The sequence below is a fragment of the Tupaia chinensis genome, unplaced genomic scaffold (assembly GCF_000334495.1).
Source record: "Tupaia chinensis unplaced genomic scaffold, TupChi_1.0 Scaffold149705_1, whole genome shotgun sequence".
Taxonomy (NCBI): domain Eukaryota; kingdom Metazoa; phylum Chordata; class Mammalia; order Scandentia; family Tupaiidae; genus Tupaia; species Tupaia belangeri.
The window spans coordinates 186,157-196,278 of NW_006209549.1; positions in this window are offsets into that span (position 1 = coordinate 186,157).

The window sequence follows — 10,122 nt, forward strand, 5'->3', positions numbered from 1 at the left end:
TGGTCGGCCATGTGGGAATCCGGTGCCTTTAACCACCATGCCACCTGCTGGCCCCCCAATAGTAGTCTTAAAGATCTAGAAGATACAAGTGTGTTGGCCCCCACTTATTTCACGCCTTTGTTCCCTACTGAAATCAGAGTATTACTGGAAGATGCGTGTAAATTGCTTCAAGTTCAACCAAATAGTATGTCATGCCTGATTTCAGCAGCTTCACATGATGTAACATCCATACTAGGGTACTTGATATGACCACACGTATAGGATGTACAAACACAAGAGATGGGTGTGAATATCAGATGAGGTGTGTGTGGAGGAGTGGGGCCTGGGGAAAGCCATTTGGAGGAGGGATACGAACGCAGAGCATTAATGACATGGGGAGGTGTGGTGTTATCTGTTGAAGATATTTTGATCAACTGGATTGGGGAGAAATGTTCGCAAATTGAAATGTTCACTTTGTAAGCTAAATAATGTGATTGAATGTATAAAAAATTGACAAAAAAATCAAAAAAGAACAATAACAGAAATAAATCATTATTTTCTACCCGATCAGTTATGAGAAACTGAATGAGTGTGCTTTTTTTTTTTAAAGTTTCCTTCTTTTTTTCATGAGTAGCTGCAAGTGAGAGAGACAGACAGGCAGAACCCCAGGAGGGTCTTGATGACCTACCCCCAGCTTTAGACAACACCACATCAAGAACACTAGCATGTCCAGTGTATTGTGAGTGTGCTTCTCGTAGAATGGAGCTAATAGCTTTCCTCTTGACTGCGACGACTCTTACCTTCTCTCATAAGATCCTTGAAAAAGTCTGAACAGCTGGAATACTCTGCCAAATATTATCAATTTTTATGTTAATAATGTTACGTTCATCTGACTAGGCAGGATTTGGATAACAAGATGAAGACTTTATTAGGACTTGAATTCTCAAGAGGGTAAGAGATATACCCTACTAATATTTCTAGAATCTCAAAGGTCAGAGGTATGTCAGGACATCTCCTACAAAAGACATACATTTCATAGTATTCGTATTATTATATTTTGTATCTTCTACCCCAAAGAAAGAAGCATAATGCCTCATAGGTTCTATGAGAAATTTATTCCATCAATTGACCTATTATTCAACTCATATTCTATGTGGAATTAAAGGCTGCCAGCTTTGTGTATGACTCAGAAAAGGAAAATGATATTCGGTAGGTCCAGACTGTGTTGTAACACAGCCCTACTAGTGTGACATGCAGTCTGGCAGATGACATATGGTTCAGTAGATTCCAGTGGAATTTGTGGCAAGTGCCAGTGAGAAAATTATAATGCTTGTCCACAGGGTCCTAGACAAAACTATGCTGCCTGAAGTGGAGAACAATTCGTTTGTTGAAAATATAATTCCTCATATGCTGGAAAGTCTTGGCAGGGACATAAATCCTGATCTTGGGACATCAGGTGGCTGTGTGGCCAGAACTGTTCATCATGAACTGCATCCCCTTAGACCCAACAAATCATAAGGTTTTATAGCTGGACTATAAGACATTGAAATATGGAGGTGTTATTTCTGGGACTGAGAACAAATGAGATGAAAGGCTTCTGGAAGACAGTATGAGCAGGTTATACACATGATCTTGGGACTAAAAGCTCTTTGTCAATGTTTATTTCTCAACCTACACTTATAGCTTATAGGGAATCTTTCATATCCACCTGGAGGAAGAAAATCTCTGAATTTATTTCATAGATTAGTCAACTCCAAATATTGGTGCAAGTTGAAACATATGTATCCACACTCAGGGTGGCCTTGAAAGAAAGTATCAAGAAAAATTCTCAATTGTGGCCATCTACCCTTGGGGATTTGATCCTGTGAAGGAAAGTGTTAGAGGGACCAGCAGTTAGCATAATGGCTATGTCACTGGACTCCCATGTAGTTGACCACAGTTCGAGTCTTGGAGCCAGTAGCTTAAACTCACGCTGGGCACATGTGCATGCGTGCCCAAGATCCCTAGAGGAGAATGGAGGAGAAGGGATTGAGTCATGGCCATACCACCTGGGGGGTGATTTCTCACTTTCTGTCTCTCTGCCTCTCTCTGTCTTTCTGGTGAATGCACACACCCTGTAGCAAAAACCTCTCAAAAAAAAAAAAAGAGTTAGAGAAATGAGGAAGATGCAGAAGCAGAGATGAGGTGGACACAGACAAGCTGTGCTGCTCAGTCATGCTGAGCTTCTTTATTTATGCATGTTACCAGGCACAGTGAGCTGTTCGCAAGCTTTCAAGGATGTGGTTGAAGTTCTACAGTTTGAGAGAAAGTCTTTAGTGTATATGTTTTTCAACCTTGTTACTATCATGTGTGATCCTGTTATGCATCATAGGTCAAGCCAGAATACTTTTACTCTTCCTCTGGAACTCCAAGGAAGGCTGTGTGTGTGTGTGTCAAAGAGGATAATAACATTATATAGAAGAGGCATTGCATGACCTAGTCAAGGTCAGGATGTGTCCTGTGCCCTGCAGATACTTCCACAGAGCCCCTAGTATCTAAGGCATAGGTTAACTAGCTCAAATGAGTAATTAAAAAGGCATGCAGATAATTGCTTCATACTTCCAGGCTGCATACCTTCACATTCAATGAATTTCAAAAAGTACATTCTGGATGTCATCGTGTATGGAAAAAAAAATTACTGAAGTCAAAAGTGTATGTTCACTCATGGCCATGGCAAAGGCCTGCTTGGATAGTCATGGGTCTAGGAAAAAAGATCTGAAAATAATAAACAAGGAAATGCAGGAAATTGGGATATGGACAGGCAGGTGAGCTTGGGCACAAGTTGTGGGAAAAAAGTTGTATCATGTGTGAATTCCCTCCAGAGCACATCTACCATGTAAGAGACCCTATACACTAGTAGACAGCAATGATCTGGCCCAGTGATAGCAGCCACACTGCCTGTGACCATTATTGTGACTGCGCAGTGGGAAAATAACCTGATTGACCAAAATGACAGAGTCTGAGGCTATGCCTGGGCCTGAAAGCATGAATGCCTGTTATCTGGGCTCAGTGAGTTACTGAAGCTGCCCAATGTCCAAACTGCCTTCACAGGGACCAATTCTGAACTTCTGACAGGGAATTTTCATTGATGTCACTAAGCCCTTTGATGTCAAGTTGGTTACAAAGGTCCCTTATCAATTTTCAGAGATTCAGGGATGTTTTGCTGCTGTTCCATTTTTTTTTCAAGGAATAGACATGAATTGCACATATGATTTTGACTTTTTTGCCCATGGGCTTTTAGGCTACATCACCCAGGCTTATTATTTGATCCATGAGATGTCATATGAGAGATATTTCTTTAGAGACCAGGGAGTTATTTTATAGGAAAGGAAGTGGGTAAGAGTACATAATCATGGGGTCCATTGGATATATCACATATTGCACAGTCCCAAGGGGATGAAGTACTATATTAGCCTGCTCAAGTCAGAGCTAAACCCCTTAATTGAAGGCAGTACTTCATGAACATGGGTTGACACTATGGAGGGTGCATATGCATCCCCTTAAAGACCTTTTTACATGGCACTGTTTCTCTAATGGAGAAAATACTTAGATTTTAGAACAAACAAGTGTAATCATACTACATAATTTCCTATGAAAATGTTTGGAGCACTAGGGTTCCCATCCCTACAACCTTGGTTTCTGTGGTGGTATAAGTTATATTCTTTTTTTTTTTTTTGAGAGATTTTTGCTATAGGGTTCATGTGCTCCCCAGAGCGACAGAAAGATAAGAAGCGAGAAATCAACCCCCAGGGGGGATGGCCATGTCACAATTCCTTTTCCATGCTCTTCTCAGGATCTCGGGCATGCATGCACATGTGCCCAGCGTGAGTTTAAGCCACCAGGTCCAGGACTCAAATTGTGGTCAACTACATGGGAGTTCAGCAACATAGCCATTACACTAACTGCTGGCCCCATAAGTTATAGGAGAACAATTTTGCTATATTTTAGGTCATAAACTAAGACCACCACTTGGACATTTTGTATCAATGGATTAGCAGGCAAGACAAGGAATCTTTGCTTAACAACAGTAATTGATCTTGATAATCAGAAGGTAGGGCTAGAGTTCCATAAAGGGGTGAAGAAGACATAAAGGGGTGGGACCCAGCTGATACACTCAGTTTTGTCTGGGCATTTCTGTGTCCAAGTATGACAGTAATTCAATAGGTAGCCACCCCAACCTGAGATGAACATGGTAGGCAGGGATATTGGTACCTTGGGGATAAGGAACTTCAAAGGTGGTAGCTGATTCTGAGGAAAAATAGAATGGAGAATAGAGGAGGGAAAAGATGAGTTTCAATTGAGGTGCTGACAGCGACACAAGTCACAGGGGTGATAGTACTTTCTATAACTATTCTCTTCTATATTTTCCTTCTAGGAAAATTCACCAGAATTATAGAGGGTCAGCTATTCATATGCATGCAGAAAAGTGGTTAGAATGATCCAAGGAGTACACTTTGGTAGATTAACCATGTCCCACTTCAAGAAAGTAGTTGCTGTCTATAGTGGGAAATGCAGTAAGTAGATGGTTTGCAGGTGTCTGCTCCTCATGGTCATTCCCTTTGGGAGCATCACTTCACTCAGATTCATGCACCCTCACAGCAGCTTACATACAGTGTTCTGGAGAGGCAGATGTATAAAGTCCTACTATTTTAACCTGAACAGGCAATATGCACCCCAAAGATCCTTGCTTGGTTGGCAAAGCATAGGTTGAGTCTGCAATGGAGTTCATCTTCTGTTTGATTTTATTTCCACACACTTTGTAGAAAAAGTGTCTGATAAAGGTGACTAAACAGTGGTGGAAAGGTGAAATACAACATTCTACCAGGGTGTCCCATGTGGAAAAGTTTGGTGTTTGCATCCAGAGACCTTTTTGAGCATGCAGGGCACACCTGCTTTTGACAGGATTGACTGAGGCTAGGAGTTGATCATGACATCAAGTTCTTATTGGGGGTGCTGTCTCTCTGTCTTTTGTTCATGGAAGATATAAATAAACAACCATTAAAAATTTGTTTAATAGGCATCCCACATCCAATCTGCATCTCATTGTTAGCTTATGGAGAACACAAACCACAATAGACTGCTACATCATTTGGATAGACTGGACGACTAGTCTGCTACCAAAAGGAATAGAAGCATAATATTGGGGATCATTAACTTTGAACTATGGTTGATCATGGAGTGTCAGGGAATCCCACAGGATCTCATGCTTATGATGTATGGGTTATGGTGGTGCTGATTTATGTATGCAGGTACTGCATGTTTACATTTTCCAGGAGAAAAATGCACAAGTGTTCACAAGGAATCCATGATTATCATTCCATTGCCAAAGTTGTATGTGACCATGCAGAAGTTTGATTTATTGCCATATATACAAAAATAGTTTTTTTCATAACCTTTAAGTAGTTCAGAATTGACAGGAATAATTTAACCAGTTAAACACTTGTTTTATAAATATTTAGATTAACTAATTACAAGCTTATTAATTCTGTGTGCAAATATGAACTTGGACCCTGAGGACAAGCATTATAATTTCCTTACTGGCACTTGCCATAAATTCCACATGGAATCTGCAGAATCATCTGTCATGTTCCGGACTGGGTGGCATATACTTGTAGGGCCATTACAACAAAGTCTGGAACTACTGAGTATCACCCTTTGCTGAACCATAGACAAAGCTGGCAGTCTTTAATTTCACATGGAATATGGGTCTGAATAACATATCAATAGGTAGAAGCTGACCATAAAATAGTCATGACCAAGAAGAGGAAAAATGATAATAAACCTCCTCATGAATGCCTGCATAGATTTTATTTATAGTATTTTATCCAAGAGGATATTCAGTTTTTAATGAATAGAAAAGTAGGTTTTTTGTTTGTTTGTTTTTGGTGGATCAGTGAAGAATTTTGGAAGCATCTTCTGGCTTATCAGGGAAAAATTGAATTTGTTTTCATATGTTTAAGAATACCGGAATCTCATTCCTTGGTCATTTTATTAAGAATCTATAGAAAAATATGCAAATTATATTCATTATATTATTTAGACTATTCCAAAATGTCTGAGGGTCTTACAGTCACATCAAAGCTCTGTGGCCTCCTGGACTTAATAATTAATCAGCTTTGACTGCTCCAGATGTGACTGACTTTGTAGAAATATCCCAGCAGAAGATCACATGCCCTAACATGCATTAATTGTTTTGCATTATTGCTTTTAAGATTTAAATAAGCTTGTTCAGAGCATTCATTTTAAAATCATTGAAACTGTTATAAATATCTTTGTAATATGGATTAGAATTTATACAAGGATTAGGATACTTTTGTTCATTCCAGTATTTTCCAAAAGGAAGTAATAGTTACTTTATGTTAATATGAATTGAGTCTTTAATTAATATGCAAAGAATGCTAGAATTAATTTCAGTGATGCGGCACGGTGGTGACACACAATAAAGAAAACAAACAAAGCCAACTATTAAAGGTTAGAGAGATATTTTTAAATTAATCTACCCAATTTCTATCCTTTCACTTTACTGAAATCTATTGTAAATAAGAAAGAGATGTGTTTCACTGAGATTTAAATATGGAAAGCTACATTTAAATTTAAAAACTTTCTAAATATCTTGTCAAGAGAGTTGGTGGACAAAAATACTTGACTGTAACCTAAAATAATTGATGTTGATTGAAGGAAATCCAGATTTCCAGAAACTGGGAACATTCTCTACCGAGAGCAGTTCCAGCAGGTGGTTATATTCCACCTATGGTATAGAAATTCAAGGAAAATTATTCCAAAAAGTCAATTCTAGTTCCAATAAAATAATCTATCAATAGAAAACTATTCTAATTATTCTACCTAAAGGAGCAATGAGTTGGTTGGTATGGGATTTTCAAAATATAGCATAGGCTAGCTCACAAACAGACCAGCATGAGGAATCATTACCTGGTAGCAGGGAACAGAATGCCTTAGAAACAGATAAGAGCAGATCATATCTTTGTGTCCGGAAAGAACCTCGTTTTTATCTTCAAGACATTTTCAGTTGGAAATAATGGGGAGAAGGTAGGGCCAGAGGTAATAATTTACACATTTGGCTTTCCCTTAGAATGGGACCCTGAGGTTCTGAAGCAGACAGGTTGACCTATTGTGTCATCAGGTTCAAATAAAATGACAGCCCAGCTCCCAGACTTCCTAGTCTTGATCTCTCCCCTAGTATCTACCTTCAAAAATATGGCCTAAATTTTGGTTTTTTGGAGAGGTTTTTTTTTCTTTTTTTCTTGCTATAGGGCACGTGCGCTCGCCAGACAGAGAGAGACAGAGAGACAGAAAGCGAGAAATCACCCCCCAGAGGGGATGGTCACGCCGCAATCCCTTCTCCTCCATTCTCCTCTTGGGATCCTGGGCACGCACGCACACGCACCCGGCGTGAGTCTCAAGCCATCGAGTCCAGGACTTGAACCGTGGTTGGCTACGTGGGAGTCCAGCAACATAGCCATTACTCTAACTGCTGGTTCCCTACATTTTGTTTTGAAAGTCTACTTCATATTGTGAAGTATTTGCATTTATCTTATATCATGTGCATTGGTAGATATTTTCACAGATTATATTTAATTACTGTGACAGGGGCCAGCAGGTGGTATGATAGTTAAGGAACTGGACACTCCCACATGACCAACCACGGTTTGAGTCCTGGACCTGTGGCTTGCTTTCTCACTTTCTCTCTCTCTCTCTCTCTGTCTCTTGGTGAGTGTGTGCGTATGTGTGTGTGTGGGGGTATATCTCTTATCTCTCTCTGGTCAAATAAAAAGAATGAATAAATAAAATGAAATGATTCTTTTTTTTTTCTTTTTTTTTGAGAAGTTTTCACTATAGGGCGCGTGCGTTCACCAGACAGAGAGAGACACAGAGACAGAAAGCGAGAAATCACCCCCCAGGGGGGATGGCCACGCTGCAATCCCTTCTCCTCCATTCTCCTCTCGGGATCTTGGGCACACACGCACACGCGCCCAGAGTGAGTTTTAAGCCAGCGGGTCTGGGACTCGAACCGCGGTCGACTACATGGGAGTCCAGCGACATAGCCATTACGCTAACTGCTGGTTCCCGAAATGATTATTTTAAAAAAGTCACTGTGACATACTTATGGGATTAGAGTTATTGTCTGTATTAGACAGAAATAAAGTGAGACCCACCAAGGCCACAAAGGTATTAATTGCAAAGGTATAGGAATAGTATTCCTATCTGACTAAGATTCACTGTGCCTGAATATGAGAATCTGCCAATTTAGGCCCATTTAGACTTACAAATTTAGGAACATTTATTTAGAAATTTTTTTGCTGCTGACTTTAGGTTTTTGACTATAACATATCCTCTTAATCTTGACAAATGATTTCTGCATGAAGGCCTACTTTATCTTCTGTTCATTTAACGTGTGTGTGTGTGTGTGTGTGTGTGTGTATTTGTGTGATATGTATTTTTTTCATTTTCCTTTCAGCCTTTCTCTACCCTTATATTTTATATGGTTTTGTCCCAAGATATAGAACATAAAGTCAAGTGAAATCTGTGTATTAATAGTATTTTTTTTTTTTTTGGAGAGGTTTTCGCTATAGGGCGTGTGCGCTTGCCAGACAGACAGAGAGACAGAGAGATAGAAAGTGAGAAATCACCCCCCCAGGGGGGATGGCCACGCAGCAATCCCTTCTCCTCCGTTCTCCTCTTGGGATCTTGGGCAGGCACACACACATGGGAATCCATCGACATAGCCATTATGCTAACTGCTGGTCCCAGTATTAATAGTATTTTTAAATGTATCCAACCATCTATATTTTAACTGAAACATTTAGTTTAATTAAATTTAATCACTGAACTATTTGGCTTTAAATCTACAACCTTATCATGCGTTTTCTATTTGTTATTTACTCACCTTTTTTTCTATTTTTCTTTTTTAATTTTAATTTATTATTATTATTAATACATTCAACTGATACACAACATTTAGAGTGTAAAGAGACTTTACCCAGCATGCCATTCAACATTATTATTGACATGTGTGGATTTATCCCTGCTATTTTAAAGCGATTTTCAATAGTTGTTTTGTGCTCTACTATTTCTGTTTGTTTTCAGTGGAGTAGTCCCTTGAGTAGGTCTTGCATTACTGAATCACATGATAGTTCAATTTGTAGATCTTTGAGGAATCTCCATATTGTTCTCCACAGTGGCTGTACTAATTTACATTCCCACTAACAGTGTAGGAGAGTTTCCTTGTTTAAAAAATTATTTATTATTATCATAATGTTGTTTATATTACATTGAATCACATATAACTTTACAGTGTATTATATTTCTTTTTCCAGAAGGAATACCATGCATATCAGTCAATACAAAGACATTAAAATCCCCATCATCATCCAATAGCTTTTCATATTTTTCAGATTATTATTATTATTTTTTAAAATAGTCAATCACTATTTATGATTTTACTAGTAAAAAGCTTTACCCACTTTGAAATACTGCTTGAATCAGTACAGTTGAGACTACTATACACGTCATCATCAACAGGTAATAAACCATGTGTGTATCCCACTAATGTCATGCCTAGGAGAGTTCCCTTTTCACCACAGTCTCAACAACACTTACCTTTTTTAAAAAATCTTAGTCGTTCTAACTGGGGTTAGGTGGTATTTCATTGTGGTTTTGATTTGGTTTGCATCTTCCTCATGATAAGGTATGTTGAGAGTTTTTTCTTATTTATTTATTATATTTTAATTTATTTTTATTTTATACATTCAATCACATTATTATTTAGCTTACAAAATGGATATTTCAACAGGTGAACATTCCTCCTTAGTACAGTTGATAAAACTACAAAATATCTTCAACAGATAATACCTCATTTCTTTGTGCCATTAGTGCTTTGCCTCCCTATTTTTCTTCTAAATGTCCTTCCTTAGACCCTCCTCTTTCACACACACTATATCTGTTATTTATATTTATATACTGTGTTTCTATATTCTTTAGTCAATTAGTTTCAGTCATAGAGTGAGGACACTCAGTATATATTAAATGGTGACATACAATGCTTCTCCTTCATAGCCTGGCTTGCTTCACTCAGCAGTACATCTT